This window comes from Schistocerca americana, chromosome 8, assembly GCF_021461395.2.
Source record: "Schistocerca americana isolate TAMUIC-IGC-003095 chromosome 8, iqSchAmer2.1, whole genome shotgun sequence".
NCBI classification, from domain to species: Eukaryota; Metazoa; Arthropoda; class Insecta; order Orthoptera; family Acrididae; genus Schistocerca; species Schistocerca americana.
The window spans coordinates 216292188-216319743 of NC_060126.1; the positions used below are offsets into that span (position 1 = coordinate 216292188).

The window sequence follows — 27556 nt, forward strand, 5'->3', positions numbered from 1 at the left end:
TACCTCTTATGTTAAGTAAAGTTGTTGTTGACTGGTTATTCAGCGGTCTAACTAGAAAGACTTTCGTTCTTCGCCCACAGTGCTAATGGAAATGGAGCTCCATAGACCGCTTTTGAAGTTAGGCGTGAGAAAGAAGCTGAGATAAAAAAAAAGAAAAAATCCTGTACGCTGGGAGAGAAAGTTTGCTAAGCTTCAGGAGACCAATAACAGGATAAATAGTAGGATAAAAAAGAACAGCAGGCTATAGTTAAAGAAGGGCGGGAAGGATTGCTCAAAAGCATTCCGCAGAAGACGTTGTTACAGCTTGCCACGGTGCTAAGACGTCACCAGTTGCAACAAACAGCGTCCGAGACAGACATAGTTTGTGCGAAAGAGATTGAGCACTTTTAGCGTAAATTGACGCGAAGAGTAGAACCATTATTTCTAAGAAGGCACGATAATCTCGTGGTAGACGCTTTAATGTTAAAAGAAACAAGGAGAAGATGAAGTGACATAACGTGCTGTAAAAACGAGAGAGAGAGTGCTTGTCGGAGTAATCATTGCGTAGGAGTACATTATACATCATTAGCGTCGCCGCTACAACTTCAACGAGTGACTGGCAGGAATATTGTGTGTATATCTTGTCCCATAGCTTTTGGAGTACTCTGTGCCAGTAACTTCCACCTTCAACTCTTTAAAGAACCCAATTTTCAGTTATAAAACAACTTCAGACGACTGATTATTGTAAGAAGGAGTTAGTGTGTTAAATGTTTGATGTCAAACGTGCAAAACCTTCATGGTTGAAGACGCAAAACCCTAATTACGTTGGTTTTATTAGTTTTGGATTATTCGTCAACAGAGAAACCAAAAAGTTTAGAAAAGGTTTGAAATAATTTTTCAGGTTTGTTGGAAATTGCTAAGTACACTGAACCCTACTCGCATACAGAATACAGAACAGTAAACTACGCTAGACAGTTAAAACACTAACTCTTCATCAAGGGAACGTGAAATGTTGCTCACATGAGATGGCTGACGGCTAGGCGGCTTAAAATCCTTCCAGGGATATTCCAGCCAACAATTCAATACGACTTTGCCTACAGTCACTTTCCTACTTGGCGCGGGCGCGTTTGAAGATAGGCGCTATTGGCTCCACACGTACGTCAGATAGTCACAGATTTTTAACCATTACCTCGAAAACAGAACAGGACTTAATTAATATTTTGTTTGTTTATATGTACATGGCCGTAGTCCTGGTACACAATGAAATCCGCGCGCCGCAATATTGTAGCACGCCACTAGAAGAGCCAAACACATGGGTTGGATGAAAAGTAGTGGCAGCATTGTTATGATTCATACCAGACGTTATTGGCAGACTTGCACCGTATTACATGTCTTCAATATAACCACCCAGCATCTAGATCACTTTCCCCGTCGCAGATGGAAGGCGTCGCACATCGTCAGCGCGTCCATCTCTGTCGATATCTCGCAAGGATGATGTTTTCTCTTGAGTTGTGACACGTGACACGAAGAGGCTCCATCATTTTGACGAACAGGTCGTCATCGCATGGGCTTATATCTGACGAATATGGTGGATGTTCCAATATCTTCCATACCCACGAACGCAGTAGCTCCTGCGGGACGAACGTGATGTCGCAAGAAATTGCAGTACTAGGCTGAAGTGACCGCCTGTTAGGGCGCTTGAACTAGCCTCCAGCACTTTCAGACAGTACGCACTGCAACGGACTCAAACATAGCTGTCGCCGCTCGTTGCACTACTTCATCTGACGACCTGCTATCAGCTACAGACAGCGAGCATGCCATTTGCCGAACGTCTTTCATGTTACATCAGTGTTTCCATTACTTTTTATGCTACGTTAGCAAAATGGCTCAGCACGATGATAAAGTGGAGTATTGTGCGGTAATTCGTTTCCTGCGTTTGAAAGCCGGCCGAAGTGGCCGTGCGGTTAAAGGCGCTGCAGTCTAGAACCGCATGGCCGCTACGGTCGCAGGTTCGAATCCTGCCTCGGGCATGGATGTTTGTGATGTCCTTAGGTTAGTTAGGTTTAACTAGTTCTAAGTTCTAGGGGACTAATGACCTCAGCAGTTGAGTCCCATAGTGCTCAGAGCCATTTGAACCATTTGAACCTGCGTTTGAAGAAGAACATCGCTGCAACAATCCATACTGAGTTGGTGGAAATTTACGGCAGCAATCCACTGTCGTATGGCAGGGTGACAAGGTGCTGCAGACGCTTCCAGTGTTGTAACATAAGTCTGAACGACGAAGAATCGGGAATCGCGAGAGAAATGGAGACAATGGTGCTCGATGGCCGATAGCGAAGAAATGAAAATCAGTCATGAACCAGTTTTGAACATCTTGAACGGGATTTGGGATATGACAAAAGTTGTCGCCTGCTGAGTTTCGCGATTGCTCACACCCAATCAAACCGACCGCGGATCCGAGGATGCAGAATAAAAACTGCAGCTTTGTCATGCCAATCGAGATGAAGCTTTTAGCCACCGTGGACGAGATCTGAATGCGTCATTGCGACTCCGTACAGAAGAGCAAAGCGAGCGTTGGGAACATGTGTATTCATCACGACCGAAAATGGCTAAGACACAACCATTATGTCAAGGTGATCATGAGTGTTTTTGGGACTGCCATGGTGTGGTGCTAACAGATCGTGCCCCTAAGGGGTAAACCGTCACGGGTGTGTTTTCGCTCGAGCTCATTTTGTACAGGATGCAATCAAACTTGTTGATTGTTTGGGCTATCAAAATTTGCTTCATGCTCCCAGTATTCTCCTGACATGGCACCCAGTGACCTCTCGGATGAAAACTCTATTTCGCAGCAGTCGTTATAGGATCACAACGAGGCTATTTTCGAGGTGGTACGTCTCCCGTACAGCCTAAATAAGGACTTCTACAAGCAAGGTCTTCGCCAAGCCATCCTTTGTTTTTGGGGAAAACGAATAGCATTAAAGGGTGGATATGCAGAGAATGTTGACTGGAATACTCTCTTTCAAATTCTGAAGGTGGCAGGGGTAAAATACAGGGAGCGAAGGGCTATTTACAATTTGTACAGAAACCAGATGGCAATTATAAGAGTCGAGGTACAGGAAAGGGAAGCAGTGGTTGGGAAGGGAGTGAGACAGGGTTGTAGACTATCCCCGATGTTACTCAATCTGTATATTGAGCAAGCAGTAAAGGAAACAAGAGAAAAATTCGGAGTAGGTATTAAAATCCATGGAGAAGAAATAAAAACTTTGACGTTCGCCGATGACATTGTAATTCTGTCAGAGACAGCAATGGACTTGGAAGAGAAGTTGAACGGAATGGATAGTGTCTTGAAAGGAGGATATAAGATGAACATCAACAAAAGCAAAACGAGGATAATGGCATGTAGTCTAATTAAGTCGGGTGATGCTCAGGGAATTAGATTAGGAAATGAGACACTTAAAGTGTAAAAGAGTTTTGCTATTTGGGGAGCAAAATAACTGATGATGGTCGAAGTAGAGAGGATATAAAATGTAGACTGGCAATGGCAAGAAAGGCGTTTCTGAAGAAGAGAAATTTGTTAACATCGAGTATAGATTTAAGTGTCAGGAAGTCGTTTCTGAAAGTATTTGTATGGAGTGTAGCCCTGTATGGAAGTGAAACATGGACGATAAATAGTTTGGACGAGAAGAGAATAGAAGCTTTTGAGATGTGGTGCTACGGAAGAATGCTGAAGATTAGATGGGTAGATCACATAACTAATGAGGAGGTACTGAATAGGATTGGGGAGAAGAGAAGTTTGTGGCACAACTTGACTAGAAGAAGGGATCGGTTGGTAGGACATGTTCTGAGGCATCAAGGGATTACCAATTTAGTATTGGAGGGCAGCGTGGAGGGTAAAAATCGTAGAGGGAGACCAAGAGATGAATACACTAAGCAGATTCAGAAGGATGTAGGTCGCAGTAGTTACTGGGAGATGAAGAAGCTTGCACAGGATAGAGTAGCATGGAGAGCTGCATCAAACCAGTCTCAGGACTGAAGACCACAACAACAACATGCAGAGAAGGACTGACATCGCTACCAAGTTCCGTGGCGGCAGCTCGGTTTTTTCGAGGTGGCAATTAAAACTTTATGAGTACACCGCACATGGGTTGCGTCACGTGACTCTGTGGCGCGAATCGAGAAACCGTTCCTGTACTGGGTACATGGGCCTTCACGAGGCCTCCGCAGTAGTGGGCGTCTGGCGGCTGGCGGCTATCGGGTTCATAGGTTGCTGCCCCGAGTGTGGCCCGCGGCGGCGAGGCCGCCGGATGAAAGCGAATGGCGTACGCGGTCAGGTATAGGTAGTCCCGAGCTTTCTCCGCCACATCTGGGTCAGCCTCGGGCACGCACTGCCCATCTGCCGACGCACTGCTCTCCGAGTCTGCGGGCCGCTACTGTCACTAGGTCAGCTGTCTGCTAATATTAGACATGACTACTTTCATCGCAGTCGCCTACAACTGTGTCGCTGTTGCTGTTGTTGTCTTCAGTCGGAAGACTGGTCTGATGTAGCTGTCCTCCCTAGAGTGTTGTACTGCAGCCTGTATCCATCTGAACCTTCTTACTGCAGTCAATAGTCAAGCTGTGGTCTCCCTCTACAATATTTCCCTCCCGCTCTCCCACTCTTGACTCCATTACCAAATTTACTACTCCTTGATGCCAGCATGTGCCCTATCAACTGGCCCGTTCCCTTAATCATATTGTGCTATAAATTTCTATTTTTTCCCAGTTGATTTCGTACCTCAGAAATAGTTGTTCGGTCTTCTGTAACACCAATTTCAAGAGCTTCGTATCTTCTCAAACCTCGATGTCACCTCACATTTTAATTGATTGATGAATAATTAAAACTGTTATATAGGAAAAGAAATCGACCTCATTTTTCTGCAGAAGTTTGATAGCAAAATGTCCGTTTAAGAAAAGGAAATTGTTTAGAAGAATATTGTATTCGTCGGCACGTCGTATGAAACCATGTGGATCTATTGGCGGGAATCAGAACGTGCGACGTAAGGAAGCTAAATTGCTGGGAAGCGGACGCCACAGCAGTGTCAGTAGCGTCAAAAGACAAGAGAGGCGGGACAAAAGAACAGAGGCGAGAGTACTAAATGTGAGAGTGACGACGGTGAATGGTACGGGAGTGCTATACAAACATTGAGATATACTGAGATAATACGACAGAACACTGAGGGCTCAAGACGGGTGTGACAATTGAGCAAGAAAATTATTGAACATTTTTTACTTTAAAAACGTGGTGAACAAAGTGAAACAATGTGGTGCAGTCAGTGGTAATAGTATATGATAACAGTAGGTGCCAGAAACAAATTGGAAAATTTCATTAACCAAGATTCAAGTTTGCCTGTTGCTGATTCTCTCAGTAACTTTTCCTGACAGTCGGGTAAGAAAAATCACGTGAACAGATACAAAAAATTCTACATCTACATATATACTCCGCTAGCCACCAAGCGGTGTGTGGCGGAAGACACAATTCGCGCCAAAGTCATATTCCCCCCCCCTCCCCCCCCCCCCCCCCCCCTCCGCTCTTGTTCCACTCGCGGATAGCGCGAGGAAAAACGACTGAACGCCTCAGTACGAGCTATAATTTCCCTTATTTTTGAATGGTGATCATTGCGCTATTTGAAAGTTGGAGGTAGTAATATATGCTCTACATACTCGGTGAAGATCGGATATCGTAATTTAGTGAGCAGCCCCTTCCGTTTAGCGCGTCGTCTATCTGCAAGTGTGTCCCAGTTCAAACTTAGTTCAAACTTTCTATGAGATCTGTAACGCTCTCGCGATGGCTGAATGTACCAGTCATGAATCCTGCTGCTCTTGTTTGGACCTTCTCAATCTCTTGAATCAGACCCAACTGGTAAGGGTCCCATACAGACGAACAATAAGACTGGACGAACTAACGTATTGTAAACTATTTCCTTTGTTGAAGGATTCTACAAATAAACCGCAATCTAAAGTTTGCATTACCCGTTACTTGCGTAAGCTGATCACTCCATTTGAGATCGTTTCGAATAGTCACACCTAGATACTTGACGGATGTTACCGCTTCCAAAGACTGGGCATTTATTTTGTGCTCTTACATTAATGGAGATTTTCGACAAGTTATACGCAGTAGGTTACACTTACTAATATTGAAAGAACTGCCAGTCATTACACAACGCATTTATTTTTTGCAAATCCTCATTGATTTGTTCACAACTTTCGTGTGATACTACTTCCCTGTAGATTACAGCATCATCGGCAAACAGTCCAATGCCGCTGTCAGTACCATTAACCAGATCGTTTATGTAAATCGTAAAAAGCAGCGGACCTATTACGCTGCCCTGGGGCACACCTAAAGCTACGTTTGTTTATTTTTAAGTTCAAAAATGGTTCAAATGGCTCTGAGCACTATGGGACTCAACTGCTGAGGTCATTAGTCCCCTAGAACTTATAACTAGTTAAACCTAACTAACCTAAGGACATCACAAACATCCATGCCCGAGGCAGGATTCGAACCTGCGACCGTAGCGGTCTCGCGGTTCCAGACTGTAGTGCCTTTAACCGCACGGCCACTTCGGCCGGCTATGTTTAAGTCACCCCGTTCAGGACAACATACTGCTCCCTGTCTGTTAGAAAACTTTCTATCCAACCGCATATGTCATCGGGTAGACGGTAAGCGCGCACGTTTTGGAGCAAGAGACAGTGCGGAACTGAGTCGAAAGCCTTTCGAAAGTCGAGGAATATAGCATCAATCTGGGAGCCGGTATGTAGAGCCTGTTGTATACCATGCACAAAGAGGGCCAGCTGTGGCTCACATGACCGCTGTTTCCTAAAACCATGCTAGGTTCTGCAGATGAGCTTCTCAGAGTCTAGAAGGGTCATTATGTCTGAACACAAAATATGTTCCATGATTCAACTAAGCATATGGAAACTAACGCTTTACAGCTCATAAACGATTTAATAAAATAACGTCACATTGTATATGGCGACACATGCCAGGGTTTTTACAGGTGAAAATACCATAAACAGTTTATAACGAAAGCACCCATTATACGTAGGTTCCCGTGCCACGACAGATAAAAAGCAAAACTTTATACTTGCGTTCTCTTGTTGTCTGAATTTATAAATAACCATTTCCTGTGCGCCCATGTCTGTTAGCCTTGTCCCCTATTGTAGTCATTTCGGCCAGTTCCCATTTGTAGGGAAAGGTGTTTTTGTTCGGCATGAAGCTGATGCGCCAGTCTTACTCTAATCCTCTTGAATCGGTAACGTCCCGTCGAAAGCAAGAAACGAACAATTAAATGACTATTTTGGGGTGCAAGAAGGAGTCATGTGTCCTCTGGAGCAGAGCTAGAATTTTCCTAGTGTGCTTCAGAAGTTGGGAGAAGGTGATGCTTTCGCGGTCAACCGAGTTATTTCTTGCACTACGGAAATCGGAGAGTATCCAAAAGTGCGTTCCTGTTAGTGGGTGTCAGTCATCCTGTGCAGAGCTCAATTAACAGAGACCTCAAATTATGTTGAGGATGGAAGTAGCTAGTTGTTCGATGGTCTTTAGAGAACGAGTTGGACTTTAAGAGGTTTTCGTTGAATCCTTTATATTCGTATCGGCGGAAATTTGAGTGTAACACTTTTAAGTGATTTTCCTGTTGTTTTTGGACTATATTCCTGTTTTATTGTTGTTGTTATTATCGCCAGGAGTTGCTAGCAGTCGCCGGCCGCTGTGTCCGGGAGGTTCTAGGCGCTTCAGTCCGGATCCGCGCTGCTGCTACGGTCGCAATTTCGCATCCTGCCTCGTGAATGGATGTGTGTCATGTCCTTAGGTTAGTTAGGTTTAAGTAGTTCTAAGTCTAGGGGACTGATGACCTCAGATGTTAAGTCTCATAGTGCTTAGAGCGATTTGAACCATATATATATATATATATATATATGCTAGCAATCACTTGCTGACTGCGATGAATATTTTCCAGTCCGGTGTTCGAATCTCGGAATGTTTCCTAAAAGTAAATAATAACCGGTGAGAGGTTTAACCAAGTCACCGGATTACTCCGGGGCTAGCTATCGTTATTTAGAATGACAGATAATGTAGCAAAGCAGATGTTTAATTCGGTACACCAATAATCGTTGCCGATTAAACCCGCGGAGCAGAACATCGCTTAATCTGACTCGCGCGCCGCCACGGAAGCTCAGAGGTACGAATGAAGGTAACGTTTCAGATTGTCCATCGTCCACATCTTGCTTCCATACAAGGCGAGGCTACAGTCCAGACAAATACCTTCAAAAAAGACTTCCGAACACGTAAATTTTGGTCGGTGTTATCATTTTTTCCTTTAAGGACATTACATATTATGCTATGAGACCGTGGCACTCCTGTGTCCGATTATATTGCTTAGTACCATAGGCTTATTTTGGCCTGATGGCCATCTTCAGGGACAACTGTCATAAACCTATTTTCGGCTTTGGTTGGAATTGAAAATGCGCTCGACCAGGCACGCTGCAGGTTACTGAAGCAGGGAAAGTTCACTGTTTTCTTTGTGAACAAACAAGAAAAAACAAATTATGAGTCTTCGGAAATTTTTCTACTCCTTTTGTTTTAAATGTTAAAATAAATGAAAATGAATCAAACGTAAAAATGAACGTTCTTTTGAGCTACAGTTTTAGCCTAGTAAAGGAATATGAATGCTTAAAACTATGGTAATACTTTTAACTTAGCTTTTTAGAGAGGATAGCCTTACTTCGACTTTTTCTTGATCCCTCCATGATCAGTCACATTTTATTAAATTGAACTCTCAGCTATTCGAAACTTTTTGGAGGTTCCTCGAACTTCACTTTATCAAGGGTCGACTGTTAACTAAACATGCATTACAGTACAAAGTGTCATTCAATAATATTATGTAACAGGGGTCGAGACAAGAGATTGTCGAATGTGAAAGTGATCTGTTGCAGTCGCTGCCCCTAGTAGATACACAGAATTACGGCTACTTCCTATATGTGATGACATCAGTATGTAATGCTGACGTTGCAACTTAATGCGGTCTCCTCGCATTTCGGTAACTGGTGGGAATTTTCGAATTGCAAAAGGATTTTGTTCAGCTTTCAGCCCAAGGAACACAGTATTCTACAAACTGCTAAATTTGAACTGTTCGCATACCTATGTTGTAAATATATCATGAACGATCTTACGGCACCGATGAAAATTATTTTCTTGGAAACCGTGGAACTCCGCCAGCCCTGCCATTTACCGCTAGAGTCTCTGGTCATATAGTAATGCCTATAGAAAATATCTATTTACCAAGTGTAGCCATCTCTGACTTGTCGCTGTTTCTGGTTTGTGGGACGGACTGGCATCGACATGCCTAATGAGAATGTTTGGAAAACAAACATTTAATTTAATCCACAGATACGGAGCACAGCCACCAGCATCGTGGATAAGTTAATGCTAACTGGCAGTGATAATAGCGTTATGATGAGGGAAATGTGTTTGTAGAATTCTCTGGAACCGTTAATCGAGCTAGGAGGATCTCTTAACTTCTACATCTAACCGAGTTGATAATGGATCCGTCTCGAAGATCAAGCCCACCCAATGATCATCTTCCTTAAGGGGGAAAGGATTTCTTTGTTCCTTTGAATGATGGAAGTGTATTTTCCTGACTCCTAAATTCCTCAGAATATATTAGAACTGTGATTTGCGCGATCATCTCGATCGAATTATTTGATGGATAAAAAAGTTCTCGGTGGACTTACTGCTTCAAACTCGCTTGAAATCCCAAGAAGGATGAAGAGTTAGTTGTCTTATTAGCCGAATGCCCACGAAATACTACCGCTGTCCTCAATGCTACAGATTGCCATAAAAACTGTTTCTATTACTGAGAGATAGTATATACGAGCTTCGTAACCGTATCCCACAATGACACTGAGCTACAGTAGAAGACAGGGAAGCTTCTGCAGAACTCTAGCCTCATTGACGAACTGTAGAATTTGACACCAAGAACATCTGGGCCACCCAGGTTGTACGTCTGCTTAAAATAAACGAAATTGCGTACCGCTGTGACCAATTGTTAGCGTTATCGGCTCTTCTACATTGAGGCTGACAAAATATTATTGGCATCTGTATTTGGCCACAATGTTAAGAACTCAGAAGTGTTTGTACATATTACAAAGCAAATGAGGGTAGGCCCAAATGAAGATGTGGTAAGCGTCGACGTGGTATACCTGTTTCTGAACGCATCAGTATAAAGATACATTAAAACTATTTCCCGCTCATTTCTCCCACGATATTTTAAAATTATTTCGACAGACCTTGACGATCCTTTATTTTTTGTACAATGGAAATTATTATGAAACGATTAATGAAATTTCCGTTAATTTGTTACTGTCACCAGCCGTAGCTAATTTTTAGTGGAGGATTTCGAAGCACGAGCGTTGGACTGAGTTTCACCATGACGATACATTGTGAGACTCTGCAGTAATTATCCACCATACGAACGGTAGCCATCCAGCCATAAGATATACAGCAGAGATGGAGAAGCACGGGAAGTTGCTTTCTTAGATGTGTTGGTCAAAAGGAAAGCAGATGTACGACGCCACCGTTCTTGTATCGGATATCGATACATGTAGAGGTGGTGGTGGTTAGTGTTTAACGTCCCGTCGACAACGAGGTCATTAGAGACGGAGCGCAAGCTCGGGTTAGGGAAGGATTGGGAAGGAAATCGGCCGTGCCCTTTCAAAGGAACCATCTCGGCATTCGCCTGAAACGATTTAGGGAAATCACGGAAAACCTAAATCAGGATGGCCGGAGATGGGATTGAACCGTCGTCCTCCCGAATGCGAGTCCAGTGTGCTAACCACTGCGCCACCTCGCTCGGTGATACATGGAGACCTACTGTATATGTCAACGGGTGCAGCTTTCATCATCCGGATCATCCTAATACAGAGAGACAGGACTATCTCGCCTCAGATATTAGTCATCTAACGGTGATGTTCAGAAGGAATGGGTATTCTGTCCTTGATATTAAGTTAACGCTGTCGAGGAAAGCAATACGCGATGTCATTCAACCAAGTCAGGAACACCAACACATAGCACTACTTCCACCCTACGGTGCAAGAACTAGCAAGACACAGTCCTAAGCAGGCAAAGAATCAGACCAGTCTTCTGGCCTCCCAGAAAAGTTGCAGAAATGTTGCAACCTGTTAAAGATACTCTCAACCTGAGACTACGAGAATTTTATAATATTCCTTGCGAGTGTGTCAGCCGTTATGTACGCCAATTTGTAAGAACTACTGCCGATCGCTGTGTTGAACATGTGCTTCACCTTGATTATAAGAATTTTGAAAAATCAGCGGTAGCCGAGCACAGTTTGCTAAACAGACACGAGATTATATTCGAACATACTAGAATTCTGGCTCATACATCAAACTGTTAGGACTCCGATAAGGGAAACAGTGGAAAACAGACTATAAGGTAACAACTTCAATAGAGACTCCGACTACGCACTTAGCAAAGAGTGGAAGATAAAGGAAGAACACAGAGGAAGACTTCTCATAGGTTTGTGGTGGTGGTGGTTAGCGTTTAACGTCCCGTCGACAACGAGGTCATTAGAGACTGGTTTGTGCCTGATGCAAGTGATAGCACTGCAAGAGACGCTGGACATTGTGAGGTAACGGGCGAGTTGTGGCGCCCTGAAATATTATATGTTCGGAGTTGAGGCGGCCGCTCAGGACGTTCGTTAAACCCGCGGCTCGTTAGCAACCGCATGATGCCGCGCAATAGCCGGACCACGTGGTGCCAAACGCTGGCCGGTCCAGCCGCGTGGTTGGGAATTCCGTGGTGAGACTTGTACGCCCAGAGTGCCAAAGATGGCGGACTTTGTGAAATCATCATGGCAGACATTTCACTGTTCGTATATAAATTAATGGTAGTCAGATGAATCATGATACCTCAAAAAGAAACATGTACATTACTATTATTTGCACAACGATTCTGATGATGTAATGAGATTTTCAATATTTTTATTAGTTTAGAGTTTAGTATTTGACGGTAAATTAACAAGTAATGCCCAGCAACGAATTTCCAAAATATAAACGCTACATCCGATTTTGTCGATCGCTGTGTCTTTAGAAAGCTATTACTATAAACCTAAATTGGTATGAATTGCAGGCATGTAACTTGAATAGTACATGAATTATTGGGGGTCAAAGTGGCCGATTACTGTCGATCGCGTCAGGCCATAAGTACTCCACAGTTACATGAAAAAACGCTAGTAGCATGCTTATAAATATATTTATTCATCTATGTCCTGTTTATATCCGATGTATACTATCCATAAAGAAATTGGTTAAATATTTACTGTGTTTTTGAAAGCACAGAGACATTAGGCTACTGGCCTACCTTTTTATTCTATTCCTTTGATATATGTTTATTTAATTTGTTTATGTATCTAATAATGTGTGTTAGAGCGTGTTTATGGTCCAGCCATGAATATTTATTTAATTTCAAGTTATTTAAATGTAAATCCAGTACTTCGAACGTGTTTCATTATGTTTGGGTGCGTTAGCATGAAGACATGGCGCGAGTGCTCTAGCCAATCACAGAGCTCGTGAATGGGGAGACTGGATGGAAGCGAGTTCAGGTGAAGAGTTCGGCACGGGACACGGGAAGTGCGGGACGCGAAGGTGCGATGCACGGTCGTGGGAAAGACTTGGAGTGTGGAGCGGTTTGCGCGGAGTTGCGGCAGATAGAAATACTTCGAAGTGCCAACTTGTGCACTTGTGAGATTTCCGTGGCTCTTACAGCGAAGACGTAGTGTGTGTTTAGAAGAGAATATCTCGCGAGCTGTGTTGTTGTTCATAACTGATCACGTGAAGTAGGAATCTATTGTTTCCCTGTAATTCAACTTTTATTTAATTGCTGGACCATCGACACCAATAAGTGTTTTGCAGAAATATACCGCATTCTCAAAAGTACTTCTACTATTTTACTCATCATTTATAGTCGTTAAGTTAGTACCTGCAGATTTTATTTAATTGAAATCTTTCATTTATAAATTTATATGTTACATTCATAATTCGCAGTTGCCGAGTGATAGAAACTTTTGACCACACGATTCATGTGTGTATTCTTATCGCATACTGTAGACTTAGCAGTATTTAGCCTGTAATGCAGCAACTACGTATCCCAGCCCCTAGACAACGAAACCAGCCAAGACTTTTAATATTTCAACGTTGAGTCGGAGGGTACGTAGCTGAGGGCCACCAACATCAATTCATTTCCTATTGTCTGAAAGCCCGCAACATCAGCGCAAACGAATTCTGTGGATGAAGGACGCAACCTCAGCATGCACCATGTCCGTGACGTTATCTAGCCACTCAAATGTAGTCCTCTGAGCGTCGAAGTGGGGGCATTTCTACTTTACGACAGTCAGACTTAGCTCTTAGCGACAATGATGGAGGCAGTCATCGAAAGCTTGGAATTTTATCCGAATTTGAAGTTACCCAAGAATATTTTATCCAAGAAATCCGACGCCAAAGTCTTTGTAGTTGTGTTCTATGTGTGAATTTTTCTCCGGTGCCTCCATAAGCTGTGGGAAGCGCTCCACGTAACATGTAGAATGCTAATGCTAAAACCATCTTCTCACTGAATCATTTCAAACTCTTATAACTGCAGTGTGTGTTATAAACTGTGGCTAATGTGGAGAGTGAGACATTCTCTTTATGTTCTTATAGGTTTGTCGCTGAATCAGACTTTCAGCTAAGCATTGTATTTCAGCGGTTCGCCTTGTGGCCATCTATGGCTGAAATGGTGTACTGTTTTTTGCTCTTATTGTAACAACCATCCGTGACATTATTTCATTGAAAGGATGGCCGTCAGTTGGACAACTGGCGTATCATAAGTACGGTAGAATCTGACACGAATTCTACGGGTTAATACCTCAGGATGCCCCCGAAGAAAGTTACTTGTAATAATGCTGCTAGACATTGTATGTTTCTTTAATATTTGTAAGCACATGTTCGTCATGACGATGTGTATACGCATAACATAGAGCTACAGCGTCATGGTCTCGTGGAGTATTTGCTAGATTACAAGTTACGCTTTGAAATAAATGTCTAATCCTAGGGCAGGGGAGCAGAGAACTACGAGAAAACAGGATTACACATTTTCCGTCAGTAAAAAACCGGTAAACTGTCTCTTCATGTTTGGCTAATCGTCCTTCAGATCGGTGACGATTCGGACGTTGCGGACGCTTTAACGAACACGTGTTAATTTAGCGCTTGGGAGCTGCGGTTCGTTTCCCAGCGACATGGCAGCAGTGGTCTTGGGTGTCGGCAGCTCATCTGAATACAATTGCTGCCTGCGGTAGCCAGCTAGCTGCCTCTTTCTCTGTCTGTACAGCCATTTGCCGCCTCGTCTGTCACTGGTAGGAAAGCCTTTGGAGCAACGGGACTCTTAACGTCCATGTGAAAGTCGTTCACAAGTTGTCTTATCTTTCTTGTTTCATGTCTTCAGATATCCTGATGCCTACAAGGTAGGCCACTGCACGATTGACATGTGACTTGCAGTAGCCAATTTTTCGTGCCAGATGGTAATCGTTGTTCGAAACCTGCAGCAAATTAATAAATTATTCTAATGCACCCGTGTGTCATGAGTTTCCTGAAAGACATACACGGTGTTTCATAGTCTTCGTCTCAACCGCCTAGGGGCGATAGATTACGTTATGGGGAAAAACTTCGTTACAGACAAATCCTTCGCTTCCCGACGACGCAAGGTGTCCTTTAGCACGTGCCAGCTCTGGGACGATGAGTTTCTACAGAATCAGGAGATTTTATTTACTAGGTGTTGTGCATTGTAGCCCAGTAAATTGGTAGTGATTTGCAATAAGAAAACCTTAAGAAAGGGTGTGTCTAAGTGGAGTAAGGTACGGGGCGTACATAAAGTCCGGGAACACTTTCAATTATTTATTGCACAAGAACCAAACATTGTACAGATATCATACATATGTCATTTTGAAGAGAAACTCTGCAAGTTTTTTTTCATGTATACCGCTACATAGAAGTTTGGTAATTTGACGATAATCAGCGCTAGACGCAAACATGGCGAGTTCAGGTGTGTGGGAGTTCGACAAAAACAAGTGTGCTACAGCTGTTCAACGGATGTTTGGAACCAAGTTCGGTAAGAAGCCACCAACAAGGAAGACCATTTACCACTGGCACAACAAATTCGTTACGACGGATTGCTTGTGCCCGCCAAAGAGAAGCGGACGTCCCTGTGTGAGTGAAGTGAATGTGGAGCAAGTACGAGAGTTCGTGGGTACGTAAATGCGGATCTACCTCATCGATGGATCGGCCGTGCTATAGAAGGGGACAGCTATTTCATGAAACGGCCTCCCTGATCCCCAGATCTCACTCCGTGTGACTATTTTTGTGGGGACACGTTAAAGATGTGGTGTATGTACCGCCTCTACCACGTGATGTAGCAGAGCTCCGGGAGAGAATACGGGAAGCGACTGTCACAGTCGACGATGCCATGCTGGGACGGGTACGGCAAGAATTCGATTACCGTAATGACGTCTGTCAGGTCACTCATGGTTCCCATATCGTCACTGACAAAAGTTGTACCGCATGATGTAATCTATCATCCATAGACGTTTGATGCAAAGAAAGAATTAGAGGTCTAATTACTACCACTACTGTATTTGTCGATCAAAGGAAACTATATGGTTGCAGTGGTATTTTCAAACTTCGAACACCTGTGATGTATGTGTGCAGATTGAAGCGACAAATGAAAATTTGTACGTACGCCGGAATTCGATCTCAGATATGTTACTCACTAGGCAGGTGCACTAACCGCTATGCCACTCAGGCACAGTGGCTTTGCACAATGCACGGTCTACCCTAGTATGCCCCCCCCCTCCCTCCTCAATACAAATTCCCATTCACGCCTCGGCCTTCTACGTATTCGCCCTAAACATGAACAACATTGCGGAGGCTCTCGAAGTGTATTGGAAAAGCATCTCAGCATCGAACGGAACAGGATATCCTGCCTGAAACACAGACATAAGTGCGTTAATCAAATGAAACTATGTGATTCCAGAGTCCTTTTCAAATCTCAAACATCTGTGATGTATATAGGCAGACTTAAGGGACAATGAAGACTTGTACCAAGGTCAGAATTCGAACCTGGGTCTCCTGGGGGGGAGGGGGGGGGGGTGAGGCATGAACGGGGATTTGGAGTAAGGAGGGAGGCATGCTAGGGTGGCCCATGCAGTTATGCAAAGCCGCTGTGACAGGGTGGTGTAGTGGTTAGCACATCTGCCTAGTGAGCAAGACAACTGTATTCGGATCAGACCCAGCCTTGGTACAAACTTTCAATCGTCGCTTCAGTCTGCATATACACGTCGCATTTATTAAGTCTCTCTCGTGAAGTGAGTGCCACGCGTGACTGGAAAAGAGAACAGGTCAATTCCATTTACAAAACGGATAAAAGAATTGATGCACAGAATTATAGAAGAATACCGCTGGCATAGGTCTCTTGTAGGATCGTATATTTTAAGTTCGAACGTTATAAAGTTCCTAAAAGAAAAGAAGCATCCCTCAAAGAAACTGCATGAGTTCAGCATAAACTACTAGTGTGAAAACTCAAATAGCTGAATTCACATATGATGCCTAGCAGGCAGGAGATGCAGCAAAACAGGTAGATTCCGTCTTCCTACGTTTCAGAAATGCGCTCGACACTGTACTACATTATAGAATGATAACCAAAATACGGTCTTACGAAATATAATCTTAGAAGTCAGTCTTGCTTAGAACTGTACAACTATCGTAGGCTACTGCAAGTAAGCGTAAACTACGATAGTTTTCCTAGTACCCTCCTTCAGTTAAGATCGTAACTGCGTTACCTGTACATTATGTGTGTTGCATATCTATCGGGCATTGCCTCATTTCGATCGCTTTGTCTGCGTGAACGATCACTGTCTTACCAGGTTCTCCGAGAAACAAGAAACGATGGGCCGTCTAGAAACTGAGTGAGGATATATAAAGGGCTGCGTAACGTATGGATTATTTTTGTTCTACATTATCCTCCTGTCTCTTACTTAAAAATAAGTATTTACAACAAAGTGGAAATCGTCAATAGTTAGCTCTGGTTGTATTCATAAACTGTTGATTTGTAACGTGAAACAGAGGGGTGCAGTAGCAAAAAATAAATATGTACGGATTTATGAAATAGCGCTAGAAAACGAAGTTTCCCCCAAAAGAAGATAAAATAAAAACAAAGCGCAAAACAAAAACATTTCAAACATCGATTCAACTACTTCGTCGAGCTTATATAAAAGATGTTTCTGTTATTCATAACTAACTGATCAATAATAACAGGAAACTCTTGCCTTTGATCATGATCAAGAACGTTATACTAAACCAAAAAACAGGAAAAATTATAAAGATTTTTTGTTTTAGCATATGTCACCTTTGCTTGTTTCAAAAATAGACGTTTTTTTCACATAAAGCAGTGGAAGTTACGCGATCAGCTAGTTTTATTACTTATAAAATGCACTTTATATTTTGCGAGGCTATAAAGTACTCAACGGACTTATACTGAACGACATGCAGTTCTGATTATGTACAAAACAAACAAACAAAAAAGAAACAGAAACCGTTGGATCCCAGTTTTTCGATTATAAATGCATTCATATTTATTTCCCTACCAGTGCTACCTTTACTACCGGTAATCCTATTATCTGTTACGTCATTCATGTACTGTACCAGAACTAATGGTAATGCGCAACTCTAGTGTTGCTCGAAGAATGTTTGACTAATAGAACTCAGTACGATGTACTAAACAGAGAATGTTCAGCTGGAACGAAGTTAACATCTTGTATACCCCAAGAAAGTGTAATGGCGCCGCTGATGCACCTAATATTCGTAACAAACTTATAAGGTACGGTCAGCGTATCATCAAATTAATGTGTGTATGAAGGTTGTCAAGGCGTGTCAATGCATCAAAACCTTCCAGTGTGAAGGGTAGGAAATCTTTAATTGCATTCCCCCGATTATGTTAACTGTTCTTTCAGATTTTCGAAGCAGTCTTGCGGCTGGCATAAAGACTTCATACAAAAATGTTCATGTCAAAGGAGAAACAGCTTCCAGAATGAGATTTTCACTCTGCAGCGGAGGGTGTGCTCATATGAAACTTCCTGGCTGATTAAAACTGTGTGCCGGACCGAGACTCGAACTCGGGACTTTTGCCTTTCGCGGGCAAGTGCTCTACCAACTGAGCTACCCAAGCACGAGTCGCGCCCCGTCCTCACAACTTTACCTGCGGCAGTACCTCATCTCTTACCTTTCAAACTTTACAGAAGCTCTCCTACGAACCTTGCAGGACTAGCACTCCTGAAAGAAACATAGCTGAAAGCGAACATTGTGCCGAGATTTTCCTAGGAAAACAGTGATGGGATTGTCATTCTACATCATTTGTATAAATAACCTGGGGGATAGCATCGCCAGCTCTGTAAGGCTGTTGCCGTATGACAGATAAGGGAGCTATCCAGTTCGACCTATCGAAACCTGCCGAAACAGTGTCAAAAATTTAGCTTCCAACACACACAGCAAGTATTTTTAAAAACATGTTGAAATTTGCCAAATTCATAGGTCGCCAGGCTGTTGGAGAAACGTACACCCCTGCCGTAGCTGCAGTAGGCAGCGCATGATGAACACGGCGGGCACATAGCATTGGTTGATAGCACATCAATAAACAGATTAACACAGGACAACGCCATTGTAATCTGTAAAGCGAATTTCAGTTTCCGTTGATAGTCACTCCGAGGCAGTTGTTCACAATTACTGTTCGTTCGAATTTGCAACTCATGTAATGTCCATAACCATTAGCAGTTGTCTTTGAGGTATCACGAAAATGTTAACAAAGCAGACCAAACTAAATTAATTTAATTTTGTTTGCGATTTCTTGGTATATGCTTGCTTATAGCATCTGTCTTTGTGCAGGCTGCAGACTATCACACTAATGTGGAATCCAGTTAATGTTTTCAACCTCGCAAAGTTGAAAGACAAGGAATGTGGTATGAATCTAAATCAACTACTTCTCCTCACGTCCAACGTATATTTTATTTATTAGTTAATTTCTTGGACATTCGTTTCAGTGATGTCGACATTTCGTTAGAAACTGTAGAAATAGAAGAAACAGGAAAGAACTTAGATGATTCTATGAATTGACGTTCTAACGATAAGTTTTGTGCTAATTAAAGTCCTGAACAAACAATAGAGTACCTTTCAAGCTCAAAGAAAACAATTACGTTAACAGCTTTCAGTGAGAAAGAAAAGGCTGTAAATATTTTCGTTAAACGAAGGAGTGAGAAATGCATAAACTTAAGCAATGTGCAAAGTCGATTTCATTTTGTAAAATCTGAAAAAGAATTGTATAAATGGTAGAAATATTTACACGATGCACGAAATGTGCACCAATCTCAAAAGTGTTAAAGAAAAACTATTCGCAAGATATAGAACTGCCCATGAGTGTCAGTGCTCCGTTACCGAGGGAAGTCTACGAGACTGGAGGCTCTGTATTGCAAATGAGATGGACATTACTGATTTTCAGGCATCTTAGAACTAGTTAAATAGATTCAGGAAATTATACGGATTAGGAAGTCGCAAAATTTCCAAGCTTACTTCAAGTAAATGTGTAGAGGAGATGTCATTAACAGGTGATATTACAGGGAAATTCATAGCTGAAGTGAAGACGAAGCTTTTTGTTATCCCCAAAAACTGCTTATAAAGCCGATCATCAGTCAGATATCGTGCAAATCGCTCTTTATCATTTTGGGCGAAAAATGACAGTCACTTGTGCAATCGATGAATGTTATGACGCATCAGTACATTATTGGCTTAACACAAGTCTTGTAATCGACGTAACGAAATCTGGAAAATTAAGCGAAATTAATTTTGAATGTTACATCCTATCCGTCTTCTTATCTTTTGCGGAAAATGATGTATTGCTTTTGAAGGACTCCTGGTTTGGACGTAATGACACCTCGTCTATAGGAGGACGATGAAATATAAATCGGATACCACCCGGAGCCAATAATATGCTCCAGCCTATGAATAAAAAAAAAATAGGTTTCACAGCGTAAAGCATTTATCAGAAAACTGTCAGACCTATCAGCGGAACAGTATTGTTAATCCAGTCATTTCTGCATTGCAATTTTGTCATATGATGACATGGTTGGAGACCGTGGCTGTTATTTGAAGACAAATGTTGATGGTGTTGAGGCAGCAATGATTCGAAACCGGTAACGGCACCTTTTGAATAAAGGAACTGAAAATAAATTTGTGGCTGCTTGCTGTCTCAACACCATCAACATTTCTGCATTTCCAGTTTGCACGTTTTACGAATTTAATCAAATATGCCTGGTATGCAGCAAAATATGCAGAAAAACGGCCACGACAATGTCTTACTCCATGCCAGTTCTGTCTAAATAAAACTAGTAATTGCTGCGAAGTTTCTGAATGCATTAGTTTTTCTTTTATCAGGTGGGCCTGGTGCAAGGAAAATGTTTGGTTTCGTCATCCAATAGACACTTCGCGTTTAGGTGGCGACTACAGGGCATCAACAGGGAACTAATTAATTGTTAGCAACACATACGTTATCCAAAAACTGCCATAAGAGTTGTGATACAGAAATTTAAAATATTTAATGCCAACAAGTTAAAGTCCCGATGGAATGGAAGTCGTCCGTAACGTAACATCATACACTGCCTTGATTTTCTTTCCTATGCTAGTCACTTGTGTAACAGTTACATCTGCAACAGTTTAGCTGTCGATAGGAACTGCAAGTTATTTTAAAAAAATAATGATTTGAAACATTTTTGGTATGGTTTAGTCGCTTAAAATTCACGTGCTAGCACTTTGGGCTTTGAGTTATGCAGCACTACATCCTCTTGTCACGGCTGCTTCTGCTTACTCGCCGATCGCACTCTAGACGGGAAGAGCTGTACAAACGACTGTTATAAGCGGGTTTTCGTGTGGCAAAAATGACCAACTTTAACATAAAAAAATACTTGCAGTGCGCCTTAGCAGCTAAAATTGTGACAGTGCATTCTTTTCGTTGTATTATGCCTTCGTGAAAACTTTTAGGGTAGGTTTCGTCATGTTGGACCATTCCCTTGTGAGATGTATGTAGGGAAATCTCTCAATTAAAATAATGTTCCTAAATGTAGGAAGATCGACAGATCACATCAGTTTGCGGAAGACTGATAACTGCCTATCGATATCTGCAAATGAAATGTAATATCCATAAATAGACGAAAACACTCATATTTGCTTGGCTTAGTCATCGGTGACTAATCACTAGAATCGATATTGATTTAATGTGTTATCCGCACATAAACTTAATTTTATGGTAAAGTCCTAATCAATAATTCACTCGCGGATGTTACTTGCAACATTGTCGCTCCATCAGCTCTGGAGTATTTTTTTCCAGTATGGGTACTTCAGCAAGTTGGACTGACTGAATCTATAGACAATAATGGGAAAGTGGTACTACATACGCCTCTTGTTTGCTACATAAGTGCGATAATACCTCTCGACAATTACCAGTGTGAAATGATGCAAGAATTGTATTTTGCATCACAGAATGCCTCAGCCTTAAAAGATAGCTTCGTAGTGCAAGTCAAGAAGCATATTATTCTCTCTTCCCGATACGTTTCTGGAGCAATGCCTAATGACCACACAGTGAAAGTGAAATCAGAGAAATTATAGCTTTCCTGGAACTTGTTTTCTTACCGCCCAATGCGTGACGGAATTAGTCTTGATGAAGTGGTTCACAAAGATGAAATGTAGAGGCTGATGCAAATGTTTGGACAGCTGCAAATATATTACTGGCTATAAATTTGTGACTCTATAAAGGATATAAGTAACGAAATTTTACTAATCGTGTGTTTAGAGTATATTAACAAGAATACGTAATTAAACTGGGGGTCGACATGAAGCAAAACTTAGTACACACAGCTGCAACCTCTGGCAGGAACAGTGACTCTAACCTGGTTGGACATCGAGTCGAACAAGTATAACTTTCCATGATGCTTCAACTGCATGCCAGAGTTTTCCAGTTGTAGTGGCTGTCGAGTGCTGACTTGCCAATGTTTCGACAATCCAAGACCAGATGTTCTGAATGGATGAGAGATTTCGAGAACGTGGTAGCCAGGGAAACTCTCTAACACCGCCTATGAATCGAGGTCGAGCAGGACAGTACGGCCAACATGAGCTCTTACGTTACCTTGTTGGAATATAACGTAACGGAGACCTCGAAGACAGGACACAGCCATCCGTCTTAAGACGTCAGAAACGCAACGCGTGCTGTCCAAACAGCAGGCTATACGAAACGTAGATGATAGTGTTGTGTACCCAATGTCACCCTATACCACCATGCCAACTGCTGGGCGGTATGACGATAACGAATGCAGTCTCTTCACGTTCGTTCTCCTCGGAGTCTACACGTACATATCGTCCATTGTGGTGCTGTACCCAGATACAGGACGCGCCTGGAAGCTCTTTTGTCCCGTGTCGTTGGGCCTACTTCTGTCAGCAAGCCTCCTCCTGCTGCAGGATCAAGGGAAGCCTTAACAATTTACGCCATGCTGACAGTTTGTGGCGCTCCAGACGTTGCCGCACTGCGCGCGTGGATAATGCAAACAAATCCATTTTTTGAGTTTAGGCAAGTGATGTGACTGCACGATCTTACGTGGCGGAGCATATAATATGTCTGTCCTCTCAGGCGCTAGTTACGTGAGATCCTGAACTCATAAATTCCCTATACACATGGTAGTCGTTGTATCCCAAGCAACATGATCATCAATATTGAGGTACTATAAATTGCAGTATAGGTAGGTCATGATCCAGCAGCTGCCGAATACGACACTGGGTGGTAGACGTTGTCTTCCTTACAAGAAGAGTAACACAATTTTCTCACAAGCAAACCAACATTCAAATGCGGTTTCTTAATGAGAAATTTACTGTGTCATGTTTCCTTATATACAGAATGTAGATGGCGTTACTTATATGTACTTCATGCAGTTGCTCTGAAATGATTTTTAAATCCAAGAATATACATTTAATGCCAATTTTACATTGTGGAGTCATGTGCCGATGCCGCCTCATAAGAGTGATAAAGTTGGAAACGCAACTTTCCGTCGGACACCAATGGCGGTCGTGCGGGATCCGGAGGACCCAATGGGGCACGCCCGCTGAGCCATGACTCCAGGGCTCTGCACCACAAACGCTGTCCGCCACCGCGATATAGAACGCAGCCACATAGCCCACTCGCACTCAGAACCACTTCGCTATGAGGCGCAATGCAGACGCTGACTAGTCGTGGCACCAGCACCATCGTTCGTGCTTTAATTCAGAGAGCCTCTTCCTGGCTACATTGTGATATCTGGACTCTATTCCCTACTGCATTATTTCTAATGAGTCTTCATGCGCTTGGAGAGATACAAGTAAATAAAATCTTCTCTTTACTTTGTTAACTTATTCGCTAATCATTTCTACTCCCGTCCAGCTCTTCTACAACATCAGTTGCCATACCACTCTGTATCCTACGTCTCCTTACTGTTGTGTACGTACACAACAGACGTTTGTTGCAAAGCGACTTCATGATGTCGCAGTTGTAATAGTCAGCATGTAATATACCATTTCCGAGCCGCTCCCGTCGGTATGGGGGCTATTCTCCGGCCTCGAGATAATGCGCCGGTCTCCCCCTAAGTCGGTTGAGTTGGTGGTAGACTGAGCCGAACCTGCTGTTCTCAAAAGTGAGAATGGCCGTTGTTTCTTAATACATTTTGGCAATAAAAGTGTTGAAAATTAGGTTGAAGGCAGCGACTTAGAGGAGAACTACGAGCGTTAGCGGCAAATGTCTAAGTGAAGCACCTAAATTCTGCTCTTGAGGGTGATTGGCTGAAAGGACTGCACCTTACAAGAGTTTAGTAGGTCGGGTTTGGAGCTTGCAAATTCGGTGTGAGTCAGCAGCCTCCGCGAGGGTAGGACAGGAGTTGTGGGCCATGTGGGGCGGGGCGGAAGTTTTTCAAGTACTGCGTATGTGAGGTCGGGAATGAGATCCTCAGTTACCAAAATGTCGTTTTCTGATTTTTATGAGACGGGGTGCGAGAATTTGCTAGGTGGGCGGAAGTCTCATATCAAAACATGGAGACTTGAGCTAGCTGGAGGTAGAGTCTGTTAACAACGAGGTCTTACATAAGGCAATAAATACTGATTTTCCTAGTGAAAAATTGTGGTATTTATCATGTGTGTGCTTTTCTTCTTTAAGTTTAGGTGATATGCTACATTGTTTATGGAGGAGACACTAGAAAGCGGTTGGAGACGGCTAAGTGACGGTTTGCGGTGCTCTTTTTCCACTACTGTGGTCGGGTATTACAGTGCTTTGAAGATAGTTGCATTTCTACAGGGCATTGGTTAATGGTAAAGGAGTAGTGGCGATTTTAACATTGTCTCGCGGATCAAAGCAAGGCTGAGGTTTATGTTAAGACTGTAGCAGTGCTGAGAATTAAGTCATGTCCATCAACAATTGGATGGGACAGTCGTTGTCAAACTGTGGTCCGCCGGCCGCATATGGCCCGAATCGAATATTTGTCCGGCCCGCGGTTCTTAGTCGAATTTTATAATAATATGCGTCTATCAGCTACCTAACATATCGAAAAAACTCAACTAACGTTAAGAGAGTGTTGAGATAGTAGTTTTCCTGCTTAGTAACAAACTAAGATACTTACAGAAGCAGAAATCTTTCTAGTTGTGCGTAATTGTAATTGACCACGATGAATTCGGTCGTGCGCTAAGTAAAGGTGACCGCTTACCATAGGAGTAGAGGGGTTAGTAGCGCGGCAACTGCAGATGTGAGAGGGGAAATCTGCTACTGTTTGTCTTCCAGTACTGAAAACTCACGGGCATGTGCGACTCGTACCGATCAGCTGCCATGGAATAAACTTTGACACGGAAATAACATGGTTTCTGATTACTCATTACAGTGGTGGGCATATTCAAATGTTGCGCTTATCTGTCGCAAGGAAAATTAAATTAGTTAATACTATTGAATACAATGCTGTGAGTAGAAGGAATTTGGCATTTACATTATTTATCGAACTTTTATAACGGTGTCTCATATTGAGTAGTGCATATAAATACAAGTGCAAATCGTAAAACAATGAACACTTCATCACGCAATTACTCTATGGCAACTGTTAGATCGCTGAGATTGGCAGCTATCTGAAACGGACCACAGTCGACACGAAGTGGTCCGGATGGTACTGACTTTTAACGATCAGTACTTGGAGAATGATGAGCGACTTATGCTGTCCTTACCTTAGCTAGATACTGGGGACTCATGACATATTTATGTAGGTTACCAATTAATAAACTGGGGTGACAAATGTTATGGGATAGCAGTGTACATATATACAGATGGCAGTAGTATCGCGTACACGAGGAGCGAAAGGGCACTGCATTTTCGGAGCTGTCATTTGTACTCAGATGATTCATGTGAAAAGCTTTCCGACGTGATTACGGCCGCATAACGGGAAGTAACAGACTTTGAACGCGGCCCAGAGCGTCAAGAGTGTGCCGAGAATACGAAATTTGAGGCCTTACCTCTCAATACGGGTGACGCAGTGGCCGACGGCTTTCACTTAACGACCGGGAGTTGCGGTGTTTGCGTGGAGTTGTTAGTGCTAACAGGCAAGTAACAATGCGTGTACTAACCGCAGAAATCAATGTGGGACGCACGACGAACGTGTCCGTTAGGACAGTGCGATGAAATTTGGCGTTAATGGTTTATGACAGCACACTATCGACGCGACTGCCTTTGCTAACAAGTACGACATTGTCTGCAGAGCCTCTCCTGGGCTCGCGACCATGTCGGTTGGACCCTAGACGACTGAAAAATCGTGGCCTGGTCAGATGAGTCCCGATTTAAAATGGTAAGAGCTGATGGTAGGGTTTGAGTGTGGCATAGACCCCATGAAGCCATGGAATCAAGTTGTCAGCAAGGCACTGTGCAAGGTGGTGGTGGCTTCGTAATGGTGTGGGCTGTGTTTCATTGGAATGGCCTGCGTCCTCAGGTCCAACTAAACCGATCATTGACTGAAAAATGGGTATGTTCGGCAACTTGAAGACCATTTGCAGCCATTCGTAGACTTCATGTTCACGAACAACCAGTAATCATTATGGATGACGATGTTACTTGTCACTGAGCCTTAATTGTTGGCGATTGGTTTGAAGAATATCTGGATAATTCGAGTGAATGTTTTGGCCACCCAGATCGTCCGACATGAATCCCATCGTACATTTACAGGACATACTTGAGAGGTCAGTTCGTACACAAAATCCTGCACCGACAACATTTTCGGAATTGTGGACGACTATAGAGGCAGCATGAATCAATATTTTTGCAGGAGACTTCCAACGACTTATTGAGTTCATGAGTTGCTGGACCACAACTGGAGAAAGGACCTCCGTCGCTATATTAGGAGGTATCGCACGACTTGTAATAGATCCGTACAAATGCGGCCCGAGATTTCGCAGGATTCTGGAACATATATTGTGTTCGAACATTATGAATTACCTCGAAGAAATCGGTCTATTGACACACAGTCAACATGGGTTTAGAAAACATCGTTCTTGTGAAACACAACTAGCTCTTTATTCGCATGAAGTGTTGAGTGCTATTGATAAGGGATTTCAGATCGATTCCGTATCTCTTGATTTCCAGAGGGTTTTTGACACTGTACCACACAAGCAGCTTGTAGAGAAATTGCGTGCCTATACAATATCGTCCCAGTTATGTTACTGGATTTGTGACTTCCTGTCAGAGAGGTCACAGTTCGTAGTAACTGACAGAAACTCATAGAGTAAAACAGAAGTGATTTCTGGCGTTCCCCAAGGTAGTGTTTTAGGCCCTTTGCTGTTCCTTATCTATATAAACTATTTGGGATACAATCTGAGCAGCCGTCTTACGTTGTTTGCAGATGATGCTGTCGTTTATCGAGTAATAAAGTCATCAGAAAATCAAAACAAACTGCAAAACGATTTAGAAAATAATTGTGCGAAAATTGGCAGTTGACCCTAAATAACGAAAAGTGTGAGGTCATCCACATGAGTGCTAAAAGGAACTCGTTTAACTTCGGTTACACGATAAATCAGTCAAATATAAAGGCCTTAAATTCAACTAAATACCTCAGAATTACAATTACAAACAACTTAAATTGGAAGGAACGCATAGAAAATGTTGTGGGAAGGGCTAACCAAAGACTGCGTTTTATTGGCAGGACATTTACAAAATGTAACAGATCTACTAATCAGATTGTCTACACTACGCTTGTCCGTTCTCTTTTAGAATACTGCTGCGCGGTGTGGGATCCTTACCAGATAAGACTGACATAGTGCATCGAAAAAGTTCAGTGAAGGGCAGCACGTTTTGTATTATCGCGAAATATGGGATAGAGTGTCATTGAAATAATACAGGATTTGGGCTAGACATTATTGAAAGAAA

At 42.7% G+C, this 27556-nt stretch overlaps 1 protein-coding gene across 2 annotated transcripts in view; it reads right to left on the minus strand.

Annotated features, from left to right (window-relative positions):
* Positions 1-27556, minus strand: part of LOC124544877 (protein spaetzle 5) — a 321525-nt gene that overhangs the window by 88654 nt on the left and 205315 nt on the right. The window lies entirely within an intron of this gene.